Here is a 23,547-nt window from a genome sequence, read left to right on the forward strand (position 1 = left end):
TACCAGAGCTGAGATACGTTCGGTTGGGGCTTTGAAGCCTGCTACAATGGGACGGCCAGGATGGTTCTCTTTGTGGATTTTGGGTAATAGGTAGAAGGTAGGGGTATGTGGCTCAGGTGGAGTGAGTAAGTCTATGGAAGCCGTTGTGAGGCCTTGTGAGGGACCTTGGATTTTTAGGATTTTTTGCAGCTCAGTCTGGATGGAGGGAATGGGGTCCTGGGTAACAGCTTTGTAGGTTGAGTTGTCAGAGAGTTGACACAGTCCTTCTGCCACATACTCCACACGGTCAAGTACAACAGTTGTGGAGCCTTTATCCGCAGGGAGGATGACAATAGAGCGGTCTATTTTCAGCTCCTTAATGGCACGGGATTCAGCTCGGGTGATGTTGGGGGTTGTCGGGATGTTCTTCAAGAAGGACTGGGAGGCAACACTGGATGTGAGGAATTCCTGAAATGTCTGCAAGGGATGGTTTTGGGGGAGGGGAGGAGGATCCCTTTGAGAAAGCAGTCAGAACTGTTCTAGACAGGGTTCAACACTGGGTCTAGTATTTGGGGGCTGTGTTTGGGTAGTGAAGTGATATTTCCAGTTGAGGCACCGAGTGAATGAGAGGAGATCTTTAACCAGGGCAGTGTGGTTGAATTTAGGTGTGGGGCTAAAGGTTAAGCCTTTTGATAGAACAGATGTCTCTGGAGGAGAGAGGGATCTGGATGAGAGGTTTAGGACTGAATTGGGACTGGCCGCCTAGGAGATGACCAATACCCAGTAGCGGAGCATGCCGTCCAGCATAATTCTAGGAACCTAGGAACCTGCTACACCGTATGTGCCATTTGGCTTCTCCCACCCAACACCAGTCCCTCTGAACTGCATCCCGCCATCCCCCTTGACTGAACCTACGTTAAACAACCTCACTCCCATTCACTCTTCAGTCTTCTCCTCTTTCCCTTTCCTCTTTAGCCATTCACGTGTCTTTTCATCCTACATAGTTGTGTTTATCTTTATACTATATTCCTCTTTACTTCTGTATGCATCCTCTTTGGTTTGAACCTGGCACAGTACTTACAGTAGAATATCTTTGGCTTCCCTCTGACAACCATGCCTCCATCCTTGCTACCCTCCCTATTTTCCTTTCCCTGTTGCTTCATAACCTGGGTTGTGAGTAACTGAATCTCCTTTCCCTTCTTCCCTTTCTTTCCCCTCTCTCCTCCCCGATGAAGGAACATTTGTTCCGAAAGCTAGGAACGTAAATTTTTAGTTCTGTTTTATGTGTATCTATCAGCTGTACTGAGCTGAGGTAAGTACTGGCCAGCCCCTCTACCTCTTTGTTAGTATTTGTTTCACATCTTTATATGAGATTTTCCATTAATCATTTAGATTAAAAAGTCTGAATGAAAAAGCTGATGTCTTAAAAAAAGGGGTTGTCAGAAAGATTAAAAAGTCTGAATGAAAAAGTTGAAGTCTTAAAAAGTAAAATTATTGTTTTGGAAAATAAGTTTATTGCCAAGTCTACAAATTAGAAGAATGTTAATGGTGTCAGAGTTCAACAGAAGGCCATAGCAGAAAAAATGGAAAAGAACTTTAGTAGCTTAGGTCAAAAAATATTAAATGTTGAAAACAGAATGCAAATTAATGTGAATGTTTAATCAAAAAATTTTGGCAGTTCACGAAAATTGTTTTCACAAAAATCTGTATTCAAAAAAAGGTACTGCATGGTCCAACGATCCAACCAAAAGTTTTCCAACCATCAGACAATTTACATCCAATGGATTTTCTGTACTACTGTAGAGACAGTTTTGTGTCAGGCATGAGTGATGATCAAAAAATTAAATTTGTTAAAATATGTCTAGAATGCGAAGTTCTGTCTTGGGTAAATCTAAATTTAAGTCAGTAGGAGCATATCAAAGTTTTGAAAAAGTTTTTTAAATAAATTTTGGTTGGAAGCTGAGCCGGGGAGAATTTTTTGAATGGTCCTAGTTATACGAATAGGGATGGTACTCTGAAAGTGTTTTGTAAGAATCAACTTAAGAAATTAACACATCTTGACAAACCATGTGAAGAAATGACATTGATTGATGCACTAAGAAAAAGGAGATTACGAGAAAGGCTGCAGTGGGATTTAGCACCCGGACCTGATGATTGTCTTGAACAATTTTTACAATATGTTGACAAGGTGGATAAGGCAGTAGAAAGAAGTATGTACCATAACAATCGAAATGATAGAGATCACAACGGTAATAACTACAGAAACACAGATAATGGTAACTTCTATCAGGGTCCAAATGTTAATAGATACAGAAATTTTGAACATTAGGAGAACAGGAATAATGAGGATAACCATGGGCAATTTAATAGAAGAAACAATCATAGAGGTGACTACTCAGGAAACGGCAGTCCGTCTCAATGAAGGTCCACAGTTTTGGGGCGAGGAAACAAGTACAGGACCCCCAATTCACACTTGCAATTAGACAACAACAACATTGTTAATAATGTAGCACAGGAGGAACATCAGATTTCTCATTTTGGTTTTGATCAAAAGTTTTGGGATACTATGTTTAATTATAGTGATGTACGTACACTATGCGATCAAAAGTATCCGGACACCCCCAAAAACATGCATTGTTCATACTGGGTGCATTGTGCTGCCACCTACTGCCAGGTACTCCATATCAGCTACCTCAGTGGTCATTAGATGTCGTGAGAGAGCAGAATGGGGCGCTGCGCGGAAGTCACAGACTTCGAGCATGGTCAGGTGATTGGGTGTCACTTGTGTCATACGTCCGTACGAGAGGTTCCCACACTCCTAAACATCTCTAGGTCCACTGTTTCCGATGTGATAGTGAAGTGGAAACGTGAAGGGAGATGTACAACACAAAAGCGTACAGGCCGACCTGGTCTGTTGACTGACAGACCGTAGACAATTGAAGAGGGTCGTAATGTGTAATAAGCAGACATCCATCCAGACCATCACACAGGAATTCCAAATTGCATTAGGATCCACTGCAAATTCTATGACAGTTAGGCAAGAGGCGAGAAAACTTGGATTTCATGGTCGAGCGGCTGCTCATAAGCCACATATCACGCCGGTAAATACCAAATGACCCCTCGCTTGGTGTAAGGAGCCTAAACATTGGACAGCTGAACAATGGAAAAACATTGTGTGGGGTGACGAATCACGGTACACAATGTGGCAATTTGAAGGCTGGGCATGGGTAAGGTGAACGTCATCTGCCAGCATGTATAGCGCCAAGAGTAAAATTCAGAGCTGGTGGTGTAATGGTGTGGTCATGTTTTTCAAGGAGGGGGCTTGAACCTCTTGTTGTTTTGCATGGCTCTATCACAACACAGGCCTACATTAATGTTTTAATCGCCTTCTTGCTTCCCACTGTTGAAGACCAATTCGGGGATGGCGACTGCATCTTTCAACACGTTCAAGCACCTGTTCTGCCTGTGGCAGAGTGGTAACATTACAGTAACATCCCTGTAATGGACTAGCCTGCACAGAGGTATGACCTGAATCCTATAGAACACCTTGGGATAGTTTGGAACGCCGACTTCGTGCCAGGCCTCACCAATCAACATCAATACCTCTCCTCAGTGCAGCACTCTGTGAAGAATGGGCTGCCATTCCCAAGAAACCTTCCAGCACCTGATTGAACGTGTGCCTCCGAGAGTGGAAGCTGTCATCAAGGCTAAGGGTGGGCCAACACCATATTGGATTCCTGCATTGCCAATGGAGGGCGCCACAAACTTATAAGTCATTTTCAGCCAGGTGTCCAGAGACTTTTGATCACATGGTGTACTAATCACAAACCAAAATGTATATATGTACTGATTATTTCTTCTCTTGGTCAGAAAACAGTGTTATTGATATATGTAACACAGGTGCTAACTGTATTGGATCTGAATTAGATTGTATTTTTGATTATGTAGAAGTGAATGAGAGCTGTGAAATAGCTGAGGTTGGTAAGTATGAGACTGGTAGCTTATTGAAAATGAATGTAGGTGAGGTGTGTGACTTCGATGGATATGAGACCTGTGTTGTCAATTATGTTGTTGATGAAGTGTTTTCGGAGGAGTATTATGATGATGATGGTGGTGGTGGTGGTGGTGGTGGTGGTGGTGGTGGTGGTGGTGATGGTGATGATGAGTATCAGGTATTTGTCGAGTTCAAGGATAATGAAATTTCACAGTTATTTGTGAATAAAGATAAGGTACGTGAAGTATGTGATGATGTAAGTGAGAGTCATGGAACACAAGCCCAATCACAGCAGTTTTTCACTGATGTCACGCAGAGTAATGATCCAAACAGTAAAGGTGAGTTATCTGTAAGCCTAGAGAATATAGGTGGAAATTTTATAAGTTTGTTTGGGACCAGATTGATGATAACATGGATAAATGTGCATTGTGGAATATTTGGCTGTGGTTAGTCAAAATTTGTATCCCAATTGGTAGAATGAAGTGAAAGAAGATCTAAGTAGGAAGTGTAATTTTGACAGCAGTATATTTTGTGTTCCTTCTGTAATAAGTGATGTTAGTTGTGCTATGGAATTCATTCATTGTGTTCAATCTGTACCTGACAGCATGCCTAACCAAAGCAATGTTATGATACCAGTGAAGTTGATAAAACCCTGCAAAAACATGATGAAACTGAAAGTGATCTTTTACGTGAAGTATCTAATAACAGATTAAATGATTCAGATTTTGGATGGCCTTATATTAAGATTAAGATTCACCAGTGGGAAGGGAAATGTTTGATTGATACAAATAGCCCAATTTGTGGCATATCTGGACAATTTAGACACACAATCCAATATAGTAAGAATTTTGTGGAAATGTCCATTACATGTGTAAAGATAAGAGGAGCTACTGGTAATCAAAGCAAGTATGTAAAACATCAAGTACTGCTAATGTTTTGTATAGAGGACAAGACCTATGGACATGGATGCATAATGGCCCCTAGTCTAGCAGAAAATATACACTGTACCTGTAGATTCATAAGACTATGAAATTGTGTTTTGTTTGTCATGAATTTAGTACGTAAGATTATATATTTTTTAAAGTTCTGTCTTATCTATTGACCTAGTTAAAATCTATGCTGCACTGTATAATTGCGTTCTATGATAGATTTGTGCTTAGAATTTTATATATATTTTGGAAAATGAATAGGGAGAGCATATCTTGTGTGATGTGAAGAAGTTATTGAACAGCATATTTAGTACACAAAACAATGTTTCAGGATTTGATGTGAATGCTAGACAGGAAGTTACCTATGCGTTAAAGCATGTGATAAGAACTCTAGGGAGGAAACTGAAAGATATGGGCAGATCCACTCCCCACACTGCCGTATGGCTGTACCCTGCTGGACCAGTCGACTTAAAAGAGATCATAGGTGCTGGGTAACATACTCTAGCCGCTGTCAACTACGTCAGTGTTGTGACTGAGATTTGTAACCATTAGCCGAAACTGCTAAAGACAGTGTTATTTCAAATAAATGCATGTTTCTTCAAGTAAGGGATTAACTTTCCAATGCGTTATGTACCTTTAAATCAGAGTGTATTTTTTTTATTTTTATTTATTTTTTTTAATCAGTTGTAAATGAATATTTAGGACTTTGTGTACATAGGCTAGTTTGTATGGACAATTAGCAAATAGTGTGGAAGACATTTACTGGTATAGACAATATAACAAGTTGTATACATATCTGCTTTCATAAACTGATTTTGGTCCTCAAGCTACTCGACTATGTCATCATTCAAAGCTAACTATGACTCTGTTTACCTGTATTTATCTTGAGTATTGCTATATTGCATCTGACTGGAAGTTGAGTTGTGGACAGATTCATGTTTAACTCTGATTTGGGTAACCATGGTCATCACGAGATTTGTGTGTGTGTGCGTGTGTGGGCGCGCGCGCGCGCGCATGTGTGGATGTGCTCCAGGAGAGTGTACAACCATTGACTGAAACTAAATGCTTCTTACAATTACTCTTTGCATTGACTGAACTTGATACAGTTATGAGCTTTATTCATTTTGGCATGTCGAAACATTTTGTGCTTGTGTGTATCTGGTGTGGTTTGGTTTCATGGATCAGTTCCCTCATCTTAAACTTAGGCCCTGATATTTTTTCATTATTTTGTTTTTTCACAAATCTACATATCCTTAAATACTCTGGTTTATGTGGCTGATTGATTTTGTACTACATTCCTACCCATGATTGAGTATATTCTTTTGGTCTGCACCTGTCATCATGAGATTCTCGAGTCAGCTCACTCGTCATACACTTAGGCTCTGAAAATTTTTCTCTTCTCTTTTGAAGATTTTGAAGGTTTGATTGTATGGATGTAAACTTACAATTTGTAATTCTCTGTATTTATTTCTATAGTTTAGTGTTGCAATGTTGTATTTTTGACCTTGTATATTGTAAACACTCTGTTTCCAAATTTTGTGAGGGGGATATTGTAATTGGACACCCTCCTCTAACATTACCTTTCTTTAATAGAAACAATTGATACCAAAATATTCTCGAATCTTGTGTGGTTTGAAATTCTCTCAGCTGTTTAACTAAATGAATTTCAAATGATTTTGTATACAATGTATTATATTTTGGGGTAAAATATATTAACTCTGGATGTACAGTTAAAATTACTTTTCTTTTAGAAATATATGAAATTGTGAAAATATCTGGCATACTTAAAATTCCTATTACTAAGTTGCACAATCTGACAATATTTATTAAATTTATTTCTGAACTCATTTACAAAATAATGATATAACTTGGTGATGAATTTTTTTTTATTAAGAAAGTTCGTATACTCTTTTGTTTTGTAATCTCTTTGGAATATTGTTAGTAGTGGGCATGCCTCTAATGGAATCGGACATGTTTTTGTGTTTGGCAATAACAAAGTTAACTTCTGTTTTAAAGTGGAGATTGTAAAGACAGTGTGACAGAGAAGAATGGGATAAAATAAAAAAGTCATAGAAACAGAAATAACACAGCAGACTTACTTAACTGTTATCTAGTCATCTGGAACCCACAAAGTTAAAACATTTCAGCCTCAAGGATCTACACCTACAGATCTCGAACTGCAGCCAACAATGAGCAAATGAAGATAAATAAAAAAGTTACTTGTACATCTTACTCTTCTCAAAGCTAATGAAATGAATCAATTATTTAGGAGAATGAAAGTCTACTGGTGATGTGACGGAGGGTAATATTACATCCTGCAATCACATTCCAATCCCACAGAACTTTATATATAGTTATAATAGAGGGAAACATTCCACGTAGGAAATATATATCTAAAAACAAAGATGATGTGACTTACCAAATGAAAGTGCTGGCAGGTCGACAGACACACAAACAAACACAAACATACACACAAAATTCAAGCTTTCGCAACAAACTGTTGCCTCATCAGGAAAGAGGGAAGGAGAGGGAAAGACGAAAGGATGTGGGTTTTAAGGGAGAGGGTAAGGAGTCATTCCAATCCCGGGAGCGGAAAGACTTACCTTTGGGGGAAAAAAGGACGGGTATACACTCGCACACACACACATATCCATCCACACATATACAGACACAAGCAGACATATTTAAAGACCTTGGTCTTGGTCTTGGTCTTTAAATATGTCTGCTTGTGTCTGTATATTTGTATAGGCAAAGAGTTTGGGCAGAGATGTCAGTCAAGGTGGAAGTAAAGAGGCAAAGATGTTATTGAAAGACAGGTGAGGTATGAGCGGCGGCAACTTGAAATTAGCGGAGGTTGAGGCCTGGCGGATAACTAGAAGAGAGGATATACTGAAGGGCAAGTTCCCATCTCCGGAGTTCTGACAGGTTGGTGTTAGTGGGAAGTGTCCAGATAACCCGGACGGTGTAACACTGTGCCAAGATGTGCTGGCCAGCTGGCCACACAAGATGTGTATCTGCCTTCTGAATACCAATGCCACTGATCACTGCTGATTTTTCTGCCTTTCAGGGGCAGTTTCCCACCCCAACGGCAAAATAGTGCACTGAACCTCTGTTAGTTCCTCTATACTCTTTGAAAAGGCGATTGGCGGAACATCCTTATACAGCACCAAATATCAAATGCTTTGATTATCTTCTTTTCCAGTTTTCCCACAGTTCACGATTCACCAGCATACAATACTGTGCTCCAAACACACATTTTCAGAAATTTCTTCGTCATCTTTGCCTGTGATACGCTACATTTCAGGTGCTCCTTGCTTTGTCCATCACGTGTTATGTTATTTGCTTCCAAGATAGCCAAATTCCTTCATTTTGTCTAATTTGTAGTCGTCAGTTCTGATGTTACGTTTATCAGTAACCTCATTTTTGCTGCTCCTCATTACTTTTGTCTTTCTTCATTTTACTCTAAATCCATAGTGTGTGCTCATTAGAGTGTTCATTCCATTTAACAAATCCTGCAGTCCTTCCTCTCTTTGACTGAGGATAGCTATGCCATCAGCAAATCTTACTCCTTATTTCTGTCATTGCTTCTTCAAAGTATGGATTGAACATTAGGGGTGAAAGACTACATACCTGTTTTACACTCTTTCCAAACACTTTGTTCTTGGTCTTTCATTCTTATTATTCTCTCTTGGTTCTTGTACATATTGTATATTATCTGTCTTTTCCTAAAGCGTACACATGTTATGCTGATTGTGTTATAGTTCTCAGCCCTAGCTGCAATTGCTTGTCTTCGGGATTGTGAGTATGATGTTTATCCAGAAGTCAGATGGTATGCTTCCAGTTCTTCCTAACCTTCACTGAAGATAGCTATACCATCGGCGAATCTTTTTGTCATTGCTTCTTTGAAGTATGGATTCATCAGTAGGGGTTAAAGATTACAACCCTGTCTTACACTGTTTCCACGCACTTTGTTCTTGGTCTTCCATTCTTATTATTCACTCTTGGTTTTTCTATATATTGTATATGATCTGCCTGTTCCTAAAATGTACACCTATTTCCCTCAGAAATTTCTTATTATTCCCTCTTGATACAGATATATTGTAATTATCCATCTTTCTATATTCCTATGAATTTCGACCATCTTCCACCATTTTACATAGCTGAAGCTTTTTCTACGTCAACAGATATGATGTGTTTTGCTTCCATTAACAAACATCAGAACTGTCTCTCTGGTGCCTTTATCTTTTCTAAAACCAAACTGATGATCATGTAACAAATCTAAATCTTCTTTTCTTTTATTCTGTATATTATCCTAGTCTTCAACATGGATGTATAAGATGTTATGGTGATTGTGTTATAGTTGTCACACTTACCTGCTATTGCCATTTTCAGGATTCTGAGTATGTTGTTTATTTGGAAGTCAGATGGCATGTCTCAAGACTCATATATCCCATAAACTAACTCAAATAATCGTTTGGTTGCCACTTCCCCCCCAGTTATTTGGGAATTCCAAAGCAATGTTATCTATGCCATCCTCTTTATTTGGTCACAAGTTGTCTTCCAAAACTCTGTTAAACTTTTGACTCTAGAACTTGATCCCCACTGTAACCCATATCAACTCCCATGTCTTCATCTACAACATCATCAGACAGTTCCTCCCTCCTGAAGAGGCCTTCAATGTACTCTTTCAATCTACTCCTTTCACCTCTGTATTTAATATTGCACTCCTCATGCGGTCTTAGCGTTCACACCTTTGCTTCTAATTTCACCAAAGTTTATTTTTTACTTTCCTAAATGCTGAATCAGTCCTTCTGATAACCATGCCTTTTGCAATTCCTTTAAATTTTTCCTGCAGCCTTTTCACCTTGGATCCCCAGCACTAGAGCACTACCTATTTATTTAATTCCTGAGTGACTTATATTGCTGTATTCCTGTCTTTTCCTGGAATTTTACTTCTCTCTTTTGTCAATCAGCTGAAGTATTTCTTCTGTTATTCAAGGTTTCTTCAGTTATCTTCCTTGTACCTGTACTGATTGTCCAACTTCTATAATTGCCCTTTTTAGAGCAGTCTTTTTGTCTTCAACTGAACTGCCTATTGCAGCATTCATTATCACAGTTTCTATGGGCTTAGAGAACTTGAGAGATCTCTCATTATTCCACTTCTCTCCAAAATAAATTGTGATGTGAGTCTGTGTCTGCTCGGGGGAAAGCTTTAAAATCCACTATCTGATTTCAGAATTTCTACAGATAATGATGGCTGAAATCTTCCCTTGTCTCCACACCTTTTCAAAGTATATCTCCCTCTGCTGGAATTTTTTAACAGTGTGAGCCTTGCGTGCATCCATTTTCTGTCGTACACATTTAATACTGATTGCGACCCTGTTTTTCATGTCTTTGGCTGTTGCCAAGGAACGAGATCATGTCGTCCCGTGAAGAGGCAGGCCGGTGCACAGTTGTGATCCAATTTAAGGCTGTGTGCTCTCTGGCTTGGGGAGGTAGCTCAACTGACTGGTGCTGTTGGTGAGCCATGTTGGCCACAGTGTGTTTTCTATGGTGCTGCACAGCTGAGTAGGGGGGAAGTGGTGGCCTAGCCTCATGTTCATCGTAGGCAGCCAGTGATATGGAATCGACCAGCCTTTGTGTGTGTGTGTGTGTGTGTGTGTGTGTGTGTGTGTGTGTGTTGGGGCTTACAGGCACTCAACGTCAAGGTCATCAGTACCCAGACATACATTAAGAAGAAACAAATGTGGACAAATTTAGTAAAATGGAAACATACATGCAAAGAAAGTGGGAAAAGATGCAAAATGCTGTATAAGAAAATAAAATGTAAGGAAAACGAGAAAGGAGCGTCAAGGATGCCATAGAACCTTACACCCTAGCGATGCAAACCATAGCATGGAATTATCTTTTTCTCTCAGAATGTCATAAACATTAATGATAAGCATCAGTTTTGGTATTACGTGATGGTTTCTGCCTATTACTCAAAGTTTCCTGCTTTTCAGCTTCTTGGTTACATGTGCCATGTGCTATCTGGCTGTATTGTGTGGCCACTTAACTTGTTAACTTCTTCTTCTGCTGTAGTTGCTGGAACCACGCACTGTGAGTCATCATGCGACTGTGCAAAGAACTGAAATGTCAGGTGAGTGATCAGCTATCATGATTTATGTAAAGTCCAATGTTTTTTGATGCTTATTTGTGTGATTTGTCCACCAGCAGCAACTTGTATTTAATTTCTATGTTTAAGTTTGCTGTAAAGTGCATCATGCCCATAATCATCAAACTGTACGGTATCAAGTGCCCTTTTTTCTCTTACCACGTTGTTTCGTTGTTTGATGTCTGTTAGTAGTACCTTAGCAGCTGGCTGTCATTTCCTATTTCAAGTGTGCCACCAAGCTAGTACTTGTGCTGTCCCTGTGTAGGACATGTTTTTACTGTAATGTTTGTCAGCAGTATCCTAGTTGACGGTGTCATTTCCAACTTTAGTGGTGCTGCCAAGCTGGTACCGGTGCTGTCTGCATGTAGGACTGTTGATATTGTACTCATATTCTTCTATTCCATTTAATGCTTTTACAGAATAGTTATTATGACCTCTGTTGGGTATGTTGATCCCTGGTGCTTCTTTGTCAAAATTTTCAGCAGTAAAATCTGCTTTATTTGGGTTTCACCTTTTTATTTTTTATGGGAACTGAAGTTATATGACACACGTAATTATGTGGGTGGCAAGGGTATTAATGAAGTTTATTATCTTGCAGACAATACTTAAAATCATTATCATGAGTGGACTGTACATGTATGATATCGTATCCTGCCTGTGCTCAGTTAGTTCTATTCATGTTCATGTTCAAAAGCCATTTTGATGATCTTGAAGCCACTGGATCGTTAGGTGTATTTGCTCACTCCTTTTGTTGCTGGCCAGCTGAGTAAAACGACACGCCTCCTTCTAATTTGTTGAGTGCTTGTTTTACTTTACCCAATTTGATACACTTGGTACAAGTGCAGTTAATTGGTCACATTTGTTTCTTATGTTTGTTTTTTGTGTAAGCTTTTAGGCATTCCCTGTCCAAAATTCTACACTTGCTTGCCATTAAAACTGTAGCTTTAAAGTTTTACTTGTTGATTGGCTAAGAACTCCTGCAGGGAAGGACCAAGTAATTCTATTATTAAACTATTATGAAATGTTTCACCTTCAATGTGTCTAATTCTGCTAACAGTGTTTCAAAAATCTTATTTATCTTGGGATTTTTGCAATCCTACAGCATTGTATTTCATAACTAAACATTTTACATTCAGGTTGGGCTCTACTGATGTAAAGGTTTGATATTTGTATTTCGTTAAGGTCAACTATGGTAACTTTAACTGATTTTTCTAATGGTGATTGAAGTGTAAATTATGCAAATCCCGAAATCTGGGGAACTAATGGTAAGTTTTGCATGGAGTGGTCTATGTTGGAAGCTATTAATTTTAACCATGTCTTTCATGTTATTTCTGTTGCCTTGTACTTCACACTTCAAGTCGAAACGGCAAATCAGAAACATTGTAATCACTTTTGTCATTTGACATTTGGCACAAATAGTTCTTACATAATGGGTTCCTCTCCCCACCTGTTTAAGTTATGCACGTCAAGGTTAATACGTTTTCCCAACTGTACTGTCATTTTCTGGATTGCCACTCAAGTGGATATACAGGGGTTAGGTGTGTGCTAACATGTTTTCTCCTCTGTACTTGACTTTAAGTAATTATTATTTGTGCTGCCGACCTGTACTTCAAGGTCTTATTTGTTACCTGTATTACTTTGTATTTCTATCACTTACTGGATCTTCTTGTAATAAAGTGAGTTGTTAAAATTGTTTATATTCTCTGGCACAGAATCTTTTCTTTCCCACTCCCTCAAATCGTTCCCTCCCATTACACAGTGAATACGCTACTAGCATCTGAAATTTAATGCTGAATTCAATTTCATCTTTTTCCTCTTGTATTCCTACTAGCAAGCCCACATTCACTTGTAACTCTTTCTTCTGCCCCCCCCCCCCCCCCTCCATCACCACCACCAACACCATTTTCCAACTCCCAATGATTATTATTTGACTTTCATCTACCTTTATGTACTGAATTTCCAGTTCAACATACCCGTATTCTTTCCCTCTCTCTTAATTGTGTCCGTGATGTCAGCATATATGTCTGCACTGTTGTTTCTCGGGTTTGTTTGCAATAGATTTTGATGAGAATAATCCTTTCACTGAATTGTTCACAATTACTCACTCTTTGTCTTGCCTTCCTACTCATGATAAATCCCACTCTCATTATACTATTTTCTCCTGTTGATAATATTACCCTATACTCCTTTCATCAGAAATTCTTATATTGTTTCTATTTCACTTTGCTGACACCCACTGCATCTAAAATGAACATCTGCATTTTCCTTTACAGATTTTCTAGCTTCCTTACTGCATCAGAGTTCTGGCCTTCCGTATTCTAGCTTGTAGTGTGCTGCCCTTTCGTTGATATTTCGAATTCTTTCTCGATCATCATCTTCTTGGTAGTCCCTTCTTCAAAATTCAAATGGGAGACTAATCCAGAAACTTTTGCCAATGGAAAGATCATCATCACACATTTCCAATTACAGGTCACATGTCCTGTGGATAGACATTATGGGCTTGTCATGCAAAGCTGACATTGCAGTTTGCACCCTCATGCCCTTGCATTTATTTTATTTTATTTTATTGAGTCCATACAGAGGGCAAGACAGTGCCTCAAACCTCTGTCAACTTCTCCAAACTCTTTCATGAGGCTAAAGGCCATTGGCAGAACAAGGGTGACTACTGCCATAAAGAGAGATGTCATATATAGTTTTAATAGTCTGTGTGATAAAGACAAGGGTGGAAAATGTTAAAATTCTGTGGCTTTATCCAAACTTCATACGGGAAGAGAAACATTGAGAAAGAAGCCAAAGTCATTATATGGAACTATTACATTAACATGTTTCACTTTACTTCCATAACATCCATCACAAAGTGAGACAAAAAGTTTTCTGAGTTTTTAATTCCATGGTGATCTACAGAAAAATATAATGAGTCTAATAATAAAGAAGCGAAAGGTTAGCCGGTGAATACTATGAGAAATGACTAATAGTTTCTCAACTCTCTCTCTCTCTAACAGTGATAGTTTCCAATATGACATCCTATATGGTGTAAATTTGTGTGTTATCCCCAATATAATGCCATGTTTCACTGTTTAATAATATAATTCTTATAACATTACTTTGAAATCAACCACTCTGTGTTCACAACTGAGAAGCATTCTAGTCTACAAAACAGTTAAGAACCTGTTTAAATTTTGCCTAACATCTAGCTTTGCGCAAGTGATCAGGATAGCTCATGAGCATGCATGGAAAAAAGGGTAATGAGTAAACCTCATTGTTCTTTTTAAAACTGCTGATAAGGAGCAGAATTCAATTTAAGAATTTTTTTGAATAAGGTCCTTGTGACCAACTGTACATTTAATTACTAAATCTATTCCACTGTAAGTGATTTACACATCTTCCACATTTTAGTGCACTTTTTGAGTTTAACTGGGTAATATATTTGATCAACAGTCATATTTAAAAATTGCATTAATGTTTATAATGTCTGGAGGTCCACTGAAAGTTTTGGTATTGAAAAAGTAGAATTCTTTAGCTTTGGAAAGAAAAGTGATTTTTGCAATTGCTTCCACATATTCACATATGAGCCCCCCAGTTATATTAATCACTAGTTGTTGCTATTGTGACATCAATAAAGTCTATGCAAGTTTCTGTACTTCTGTTTTTGAAAGAAAGCAGCAGTCCAACAGCTCAGCAGGCAGTCACATCAGTTTGTTTTGTGTTTGTGTCTCTGTCACTTTGTATTTAATTTTAAAGCTATCATAGTCACATATGTTTCCAGCTCAGAATCTTCTCTTATAATACAGGTTGATTCCAAATTACTTTACCACTCAAATGGTGGATATGTTCCTGAACATTAAATGTGGATTTAAATGAAATTAAATGAAAGTTTCAGTAATTTCCATAAATTGTAGTTTACATAGTGCTCTCAACTTGTTCACCATCATGTGCTATGCGAAAGTTGGATATTATACATTTTTGGTGTATTATTAATAGATAACTATTTATCCCATATGAGTAGCAACGTAATTTTGAATCATCCTCTATTAGTGAAAAATGTATCCTATTCAGCACATACTTCACATTATGTGGCCAATTTGTGAGCTGCCATTGTTTTAACAATAACAAATGACAAAATTTAAAACAATCGTGTCACATCTCAACAGTGTCATCTTGTGGTCATTTGTAAAACTCAGAAGGCAACCCGCGTATGACATTAGTATTTTCCAGTTCTGGTACCTGAGATACTTATTCATTATGCCTGGGTCACAATTACAAAATGAATGACAGTCAGTTTTTTACTGGAAAGCTACCACAGAAACAATCAATCAGGTAATGAGCTTGCCCATGCCTTGCCATGCATTTCTTTTCACCTGTGTCATATCAATTAGCTACCTCAATTTCCAGTGACAGCTGTTGGTAGTTGCTGATGATACTTGTGGCTGCAACTGAACTATCATGATTTACTTTCAGTTTTGTTGGTTCCTCTGTATCATCAGTTACCGCTGTCAGTTGCTGAAGATGCTGGAGGCCAGTAGAACTATTGTGACATGTTTTCATAATGTTTCTTGTTTCTTTGTATTGTATATTTATTTAATGCAACAGAATGTCTGAAGATAAGTTATGAGATAATCACAATCCTTCCGAGTGAATTCAATACTGCATGTCAAAGGGGGAATGTCTTAATGTATCTAGTACATACTACCATAAACGTCACTATCACACCTATCGTGCAAGTCTGAGTAATGGTGAGACAACGTTGTCATTGCCTCCTTCCATGCCGAAGTGTTCTTAACTGTGAATCACTTCCAGCTGTAATTCTATTTCTCTTCTTGGGTTGTTTACCCTACTTTCTCCATTTGTCTAGTGTTTTATCTTCTATCAAGAAAAAAAAATCATTCTGGCTGCATGAAATGAGAACAGAATCACAGAGAAAAAAAATATACATTAAGCAGCATGAAAGTAAAAATATTATAACTCAACATTATTTGCAAGGGTGTACTTCCATAGGTCACAGACCATATCTATTTAGAAGGATGTAGACACAGTTCAAAGAGGAAAACTTTCAGCACCTGAAGTAGTTCAACATCAAAAGAAATGATGCTAGATAAAACTGGAAACAGCAATGCAATGAAGCAATATGAAGAACTAATTTCACTTCTCAATAAAACTTTAATCTTAATTACTCATCAAAACTTCCCACATAAGACACAAATAACACTGTTTCTGTGAGAGGAAGAAAGCTTGAATGTTTGTGGGAGGCAATGACATGGCGACCGGGTTGTTTACCTCCTATATTAGCACACTACTATTACTGGAGCTGTATAAAATAATATGAATATTTACCTAATGCGGTGAAAGAATAACTTCAGCTTTCAAAGACACAAATAAATCCTGAAAGATGACTAATGGTATTTTATAGCTATATGTAAATGGAAGGTGGATCACTGCTGTCACCTGCAGCATTCATATAATCCTCCTTCATTTTACATAGTGTTTCACAGCTGCAGGATTCACATGGTGTCTGTTCTTTCACAGTAACAGACATCTCGCATCAATGTAGTACATTATATCATTGCCACAGAGAAATTATTTGAAATGAACTTTGTATATCATTGTGACATTACACACAATGATCACTGATATCACTAACAGCAATGCAAGGATGCACAAAATGAGTTGCAACTGGGCTCATTTGAAGTCAGAATGAGTCTGAAAGTATAAATTAGATGAAAAACCAACATGACATCAGAATGATCACAGAAGACTTATGGCTCATAAAACTGCCAAAGATTTTGTAAACATAGGGAAACAAAAAGACGTTGTTAGTGCACAATAGAAAACTCAGAAACCAAAGTTGAAGATGTGATTATTCAAGGACGTTCAATTCATTTTATCCAATCCCTGTACGCTTCATACTCATGTTCATTTAAATTATTTTTATAGTTATTCTGAACTGCTCGAGATAAATTTAAGTGTACATTTCTTAAAAAGTAAAGTTCTTTACTCATTCCGCAATAGCACAGTGATACTGTCATTTGTATATTAACAACACAAAAATGTATCTTTGAACTAAGAAGACGTGGCTCACTGAGAGAATCAACAACATGAAAATGAATATAGAATTGCTAGTATTGTTATGACTTACACCCACACAAGGCACCGGTATCACTGCATCATGCCCAGGGCACACACAATGCATGGGAAATAGTTGGGATATGTTTTGATTTTATTTTAAGTTTATATTGACTGAGTAAGCTTAAAGTTCTCACTGAATAATACAAAGGAAGGTCCATGAATTCCTGCACATACAGCTTTTATGCATGTATCCGAATTTCATTATAGTTACAAATATGTTCTAATTAATTTACCGTAGGTTTTGCCACCTTTTTCATACAGAATGAATGTGACAAAATTCTGCTCTAATGTGCTAACTACCTGTACTTGGTCAGTTATTGCTGCACCCTATTAGGCAACTGAAAGCACTGGCTACTGTATAACTGTTTTATTTAACCCATTAAATTATGTGGTTGCAAGGCAGTACTCTATCTTGTCTTTGGATATATGATTTCCATATCAAAATTTCGCTATTAGGATATTTGTAAAAGTTATTTAACTCTCACAGTTACCATCAAAAACAACTGGCACATGCCTCATAAATTTAAACTAAGGTGTTCTGCCTGGCTTTACAGACAGTCACTAGATCAGTGCAAAAATTATGCAAAGAAAACATATAGCACTTGATTCTGTAAGTGGTTACTTAGTTGGTGTGACAAAAAACTTACAAGCACACAATTTTTAACAGTCAATATCCAAGAAAGACCATATAGTTCCAAAACAACTTCACTGCATGAAATAAAATGGTATTCATCCCCATGTAGCAACTGTTCATAATTTGTTAGACAAATTACAATAGATACTGAGTAAACAATAGGTTAAAAATGTAAGGTACCACTCATCTCAAACAAATAACATACTCAAACAAACTGGAGAATGTGGGACTGCCTGAAGTGCTATCAAGCTATTAAGAATCTGTAACATCAATGGCCATGTACTCTGACTACGTGCATCTTTAAGGAATTTGATTTTTTCCTTGTCTACCACCAAAGTGTATGAGAAATCCAAAGTTTACCTTTGTTATGAAACCATGAACTGAGATACACAGTCGGTATTCATACAGCCAACATATCTTGCTGAACTAAATCCACAACAATCAGCAGCATCTTATACTACTTCTCAAAATGCAATTTTTCATGAAGCAATATGTTTTAAAAAAATATGTATTGCAGAAAAGTAGCTATTAAAAATGCACATGCAATAATTATTCCCAAAAAACACAAAAAATTATTTCCTCAATAAAAAAGTCTTCCCCTTCCTACTCACCTTCTCAGTGAAAATCCTCAAAAAGATTGTTGTCATACAACAAACATGCCAAAAAATCCAGCTACATATATAAAATGTTTAACAATACCTACTTTCACTGAATACACCCATTAAGGTGCAAAATCCCTATCGGAACATGAGCGTTTGGTCACTTTATCTGACAAGTCATCAAACAATGTGAAAGTAATTGGTTACAGGTAACCACTGAAGTCACTGAAACTTAATGGCAGTTTTATGAGAACACAAAACGTTGTATCTCATGCAAACAAACCATCATCATCAAAGCCATTGCACATGTATATAATATACCTAATAAAGTAGGTCACTGGTACATATGTGTTACAGACACTTCTTTGTTCCTAGTAAACTGACAGAATCTCGAGTTTGACTCAAAATAGAAATAAATGATTTGTACATAAAATAACCAGCACAAACTTATTGATATACTGTTGATCACTAACATGTTTAACAAAGGAGTAGTAATTATTTACCCGGACATTAAAAATAGATTGAAATTTATAGTTATCAACTGCATACTTTTTAGAAGTTCAGCGTACATCATTACATGACATTTACCTGTATCAAAAGACTAAGTTTATAAACATGATCTACATAAAAAGGAATATTAACAGTAAGTAAGCAAACCATTATTCATGTAGTCTCTATGCCAAAAATTTACATGCCTTTCGATACTCGTTTCTCTAATTTGTAGGTGGTGATTCTATTTTATAAATGATACTGGTAACAACACATTGAATTTCATCTCAACATGAAAAATGGGGTCCAGTTTACAACTACAATATCTGTGATCAAATTAAACTTGAATGTGAACATATTAATCAAAAACTGATACAATGTATTCTAACTATACACACTGATCAAAAATATTAAACTGACTTGTACTAGAAACATCAACAGAACTGGAACTCTTCACTACATTACATATATGTGACCTATAACTAACAATGAATACAAGAAGTGTCTTGTTTGTACATTGGTAATGCATGGGTATTTTAAAGATAAATAATTAAGGGGAATGCAAAGTAGTAAGATGATACAATTTATTTAAAAGGGGGAGGGGGCTCTGGACGAACTAACAACAACAACAACAACAACACTATTTCTGATTAAGATAAATTATCAGGTTATTGGTTCCATTATTCACACAATATTTTGAGAATTGATTTTAACATCGTCTTTAGGCAGTGAGAGAAATGTCATCTAACATGCTCAAATTCTGGGTCCCAAATAGACTGTGTCCATCACAATTCAAACATTCCATAGACACTACAGACAACACACTGCAATTTTTAAACAAGCTTGAATGCTAACACCAACCAATTTCTGAATTTCATAGGCACTATTGTTTTTCAGTAGTGACACTGTCTTAACATTTTATACTATTCAAATTGATGGAGCTAAGGGCCAAGACCCAACATCACAATAATCTATGTAAACTAACTAGTTACACTGTTTCAAAAAAGTAAAGACTGTTCTTGTCTCCCACCATTTCATGTTTACAGTGCAAGCAATATTCAGTGACATATACTTAGCTGCTCCTGTGGGAAGAGTTTCTGCTCATGTACATAAATGCAGCATAACTGGGTGGCAACTATTTTCTGTCAAAAGGTTTCCCAGTGATTTCTAGATTCTTCCAGGTTGTTGTTGTTGTTGTTGTGGTCTTCAGTCCAAAGACTGGTTTGATGCAACTCTCCATGTTACCCTATCCTGTGCAAGCCTCTTAATCTCTGAGCAACTACTGCAACTTACATCCTTCTGAATCTGCTTACTGTATTCATCTCTTGGTGTCGCTCTAGGATTTTTAACCCCCACACTTCCCTCCAGTACTAAATCTGTGATCACTTGATGCCTCTGAATGTGTCCCACCAACCGATCCCTTCTTCTCATCAAGTTATACTACAAATTTCTCTTCTCCCCAATTTTTATTCAGTGCCTCCTCATTAGTTATGTAATCTTCTAGGTTAAAACTCCAAATTTCTCTGAATCACTTTTTGATGTATGTGAGAGCAATTTTATTTTACTTGTTTTCATGGCCACAAATGAAATGTTTTCACTTGCCACATTCCAAGTTCAGCAAGAATTTATACTTCATTCTTCAAGTTATAAAGTACTACCACTCCTGTAAATTCCTTCATGTGCCATGCCGTGTCAGTTAGCCATAATCTCATGCAGACGAGAAATCCTTGCAAAACACACTTCAATCTGTTGTCACTGGAGTATAATATCAATAGACTTCCACAGGAATAATGAATACAGTTTTAGACTGGACATACTTCACAAAACGGTCATTGTTGATTTGAAACACAACACTGAGGGAAAGTTGGCAAACTACAACTTTGTACTGAAATCAGTATAAGACCTGAATATTCAGTGTTGACTTAAGAAATATGCAAGTTACGCTGTGGATATGCATTTATATCTTTTAGGACACAGAAAAAGCATCTTTTTCTCACACATGTTACACACTATGCCCCTAAAAGTCATGCAACAGTGAAAGATCCTGGAGCTCAAGAAATCACAAACAGCAATGAAGATTCACAAGGGAGTTCAGAGAAGGTAGCTGTGATTGAGGAACAAATACAATAATCTAGTGACCTTCATCTTTCCTTATGCAAATCCACAACAGATCGTTACCAAATTACTCAAAACATTTCTTTCTGTCAGCCAAAACATCAGCTCACTTGAAAGTCTCTCAGAATTCCCTGAGCTTTCCCGACTCTTCCAGTAGATTTCTTTCCCCCAGCAATCACTACCATGCACACAGCCAGCATCAGAAATTAATTTTGGTTTATATAAATGGGTGTCTCATAACACCTCATAATTTGCTACATGAACACACCAGCCAACCTAATTCAAATGGCAGAAGATATATTGCAACTCTCCCATGGATGAATGGAAAGAGACAAGCATATAATAATACTAGTTCAATATCACACTGCACATTTGCTTGGTTAGTTGGTTGGTTTAAAAGAGGGGGGGAAGGGACCAAACTGCTTGGTCATCGGTCCCTTGTTCTGAATAAAACAATGCCACAAGGGGGAAAATAAAACAAATGAGAAGTACAACACAAAACGGAAATAAAGGGAAAAACCACAAGAACGAAGGAAAGGCAACAAACACTAAAAGAAACAAAAGAAGACAAGAAAACAACTGAGAGACCTAAGAAAGAGTTAGAAGAGAGTAAAACAAGAAAGCAGATCACAGTGGCTGGCCGACTACAAGAATAAAAAGGAGAAGCCAGCCACTCTGCAACACATTAAAACCTCCACCCTAAAAGCGCTAGGGTGGGGAACAGAGGGACAAACGACATGCGTGAAAAGTTAGATCAAATGATAAAATCCACCCTCATGAATAAAATGTAAAACTAAGGCTGCTGTTGAGGCATTGTCGCCCAACAGTGAAGGTAGGGCGCTGGGAAAGTTAAAAGTCCACCACAGAGCGGCTAGAGTGGAAAGTCCAGCAAGAGATGGACAACTGTCATGGGGAGGGGGTTATTCTGTGACGCAGAGGCTCGAGCAAAGTGCTCGGCAATTGTGTTTGCATTGGTAGATAACACACCATCTACGGTAATTCCAGGGACACCTGTTGGGATCTGGTACCCAAAAACACATCTGATCTTCATCCAGACTTGGGAAAGTGACGTATGGCACCCAATGGTTGAGACATACCTCTCCCAATACTCCCGTTTCCATCTTTTTACAAGCTGGTGAGAGCAGGCACGGAGCCGTTTAAAGGCTATTAGGTCCTCTAGGGAAGGGTGCCGTGTATGTCGCTGTAGAGCCTGCCGACGCTCTTTAATTCCCTCAGTGACTTCTGGCAACCACCAAGGTACCGACATTCAGCGGGGGCACCCCAAAGAATGAAGGATTGCATTTTCCACCACAGAAAAGATCGTTGTAGTCACCTGCTCAATCACAACATCGATTGCACCATGTGGGGGAGATTCAATGGTGACAGCAAAGGTGAAGGCTTCCCAGATGGTGCTACCCCACAAGGGGTTATGAGAGTTAAAATCTCCCAAAAGCAAGAAGGTTTAGGGAGTTGTGTCCCACATGGTTGGGTGTAGGGGGGGGGGGGGGGGGGGGGGGGGGGGGGCAATGCTCCCGAGGTAGGTGGTGCAGAAGCAACAGGGAGGGAAGTGCATGCCCCACCATCAAGGGGGCTGGTGTAGTCTTCTGGCTCTGAGAGCTGACTGGAATTCATGGAACTGATGGGGCTACAACTGTTCTTGTAGCGGTGGTCATAGCCACAGGATGTAGGTGCTCAAATTTCCTCTTAGTCTCAGTGTGGGTCAGTCGGTCCAGGTTCTTATATTCCGTGATTTTCCTTTCTGCTGTAAAATTCTGCAGTATGGCAAGCACAAGGAATGATGCTCTCTGCAGTTGACACAGATGGGAAGCAGGGCACATTGAGTATTGGTATGTGAAGGATGTCCACAATCTCGACATACGCTGGAAGTACAGCGGGACGACATATGGACGAACTTCCAGCACTTAAAGCACTGCATCAGGGGAGGGATATATGGCTTGACATCACAGCAGTAGTCCATCACCTTGTCCTTCTTGGGCAATGTGTCACCCTCAAAGGCACCCGTGGCTACCTGATTATCCCCACAGACACCTATGGACGCGCCGGACGAAATTAACACCTCGGCACTCTAAGTTGGCACGCAGCTCATCGTCAGATGCAAAAGAAGGTCCCTGTGGAATATAATACCCTGAACCATACATAAGCAGCACGACAGTAATGGAAACACCCCCAGCTTGTCACAAGCGAATAACGCCCATGACTGAGCAGAGGATGCTGTTTTGATCAAGACCGACCCAGATCTCGTTTTGGACAAGCCCTCCACCTCCCCAAACTTGTCCTCTAAATGATCGATAAAAAACTGAGGCTTCAGAGTCATGAAAGATTCCCCATCAGCTCTCAAACATACAAGGTACTGGGGCAAGCAAGAGCCGCTGCCATCCTTAGCCTGGCATTCCTCCCATGGTGTGGCCAGGGAGGGAAATGATTTAGGGTCATACTTCCTTGCCTTGTACTGAGACTTGGAATGCGTACAGACTACTGGTGTGTGATCACCAGCAAGTGATTACATGGTA

General features: G+C 38.5%; 1 protein-coding gene across 3 annotated transcripts in view; it reads right to left on the reverse strand.

Annotated features, from left to right (window-relative positions):
• LOC126474282 (serine/threonine-protein kinase par-1-like) overlaps nt 1-23,547 on the reverse strand; it is a 420,752-nt gene that overhangs the window by 89,140 nt on the left and 308,065 nt on the right. The window lies entirely within an intron of this gene.

The sequence above is a fragment of the Schistocerca serialis genome, chromosome 1 (genome assembly GCF_023864345.2).
Source record: "Schistocerca serialis cubense isolate TAMUIC-IGC-003099 chromosome 1, iqSchSeri2.2, whole genome shotgun sequence".
In the NCBI taxonomy this organism is placed as follows: domain Eukaryota; kingdom Metazoa; phylum Arthropoda; class Insecta; order Orthoptera; family Acrididae; genus Schistocerca; species Schistocerca serialis.